The sequence below is a fragment of the Rattus norvegicus genome, chromosome 5 (genome assembly GCF_021556685.1).
Source record: "Rattus norvegicus strain SHRSP/BbbUtx chromosome 5, alternate assembly SHRSP_T2T, whole genome shotgun sequence".
Taxonomy (NCBI): Eukaryota; Metazoa; Chordata; class Mammalia; order Rodentia; family Muridae; genus Rattus; species Rattus norvegicus.
In genome coordinates, this window is record NC_141538.1 from 152,584,137 (window position 1) to 152,585,915 (window position 1,779).

Below are 1,779 nucleotides of genomic sequence, written 5' to 3' on the forward strand. Positions count from 1 at the left end.
GTTTCTGTTTTGTTTTTCAGACAGGCTGCTCAGGTAGCCCTTGAGATAGCCTTGAACTCCCGGTCATCTTAAATTTTTTAAAAAATTGATTATTGTGTGTCTGTGTATGGGCGTGGGCATGTGTGTTCTATACTGAGCTAAGGTCAGAGGACAACCTCAGGGAGTTGCTTCTCTCCTAACACTGTGGGCTCTGGGGATGGACTCCAGGTCACCAGGCCTGCCCTTTCCCCCACAGAGCCATCTCACTGGCCCTCTTGTCTCTGCTTCCTAAGCTGTCATTAGAGGTATACAGCAGACATCAGGCTTTTTCGATTCTTAGTTTTAGATAGCCCGCGCTAGCCTGACCTTCCCATCCTTCTGCCTCAGCCTCTTGAGTAGCCTGTACCCGGCCCCCATGTCTTTGAACTTCCCTCCAACTGTGAAGAAAAACTAGGCCTTCCAGCACTGTCCCACTGATTGAGGGTCAGGTCTGTGTGAAATCAGTGTGGACCTGGAATGGGGAAGATAGACTCCTCCAGTCTCAAGTAATCAAATGCCCACCCCTCAGCCCCCATTAACCCCAGGATTTAGGAGGATTCAGGCGTCACAGTGTGCCACATCCTTATACCTCTCAAGAGATGGTCACCTGGGACCCCTTTCAGAGGGGTCTCCTGCCCCTGCCCCTGCCTCCTGAGTATTGGAGACTATAGACGCCAGCCACCAGAGTCTCTTCTTTCTTTCTTTTTAAATTGTGCGTGCACACACACATACTTATCTGTATGTGAACCACAAGTGTGGGTGCCTTCGGGGGCCAGAAGAGGGTGTTGGATCCCCGGGAACAGGAGTTATAGGTGTTTGTGATCCAATGTGGGAGCCAGGAACCCAGGAAGGGGTCCTTTGCAAGAGTAGTAAGTGTTCTTGGGGTTGGGGATTTAGCTCAGTGGTAGAGCGCTTGCCTAGGAAGCACAAGGCCCTGGGTTCGGTCCCCAGCTCCGAAAAAAAGAACAAAAAAAAAAAAAAAAGAGTAGTAAGTGTTCTTAACCACTGAGCCATCTCTCAAGGCCCCCACCCCCCAGCTTTCATTTTTATAGAAAATGAAGGTTCAGAGGGATTAAGTCCTACAGCTGATGTGGGACAGATGTCTCTCATTCCTGGGCAGTAGAAGTTGAGACTTGCCCTGAGTTGAACATTTAGCACAGTGCGAGCCCTGAATCCAACAATGTCTTCCACACAGGCATAACCATCCCAAGGCAGTTGGTCCATCATCCTGGGTGTTCGAGCCACCACTGCAAAGGTGCCTCTGTCCCCCGGCTGGCCCTGGCACGGGGTGCCCTTTCTATCCTTGGCAGGCTGCCTAGATCGCAGCTGTGTGTCCTCTCACCCTCAACTGTTCTTGACCCTGGGCCAGGCCACCTCCCCCACTTTAATCTCCAGTCTGCCCCCTCCCCCCACCTTGCACCTCAAAGCATCTGACAGCTCCCGGCTTCCATTAGACAACTGGCTTTCCACACCCAGCTGTGACAGACTCCAGGAAAGACCTGAGTCATACAGGGGCAGGAGTGAATTGGAGAAAGGGGGTGGGAGGCCTCAGGGGACAGCCTGTTCCAGCCAGCAACCTAGTCACGGGAGTTTCCACAGCGACTGAAGCCATCAAAGAAGGAAAACACCCGATACCTTGGACTGGGTTAGACCGCCCCCCTCCCTGTCTGGAATCACACCAGTTCCACACACGCCCCTCGTTGACCCTGAGCGCCCCGCCACACAGCTAAGCTGCTGGAAGGGTATTTATAGCCGGAGCGT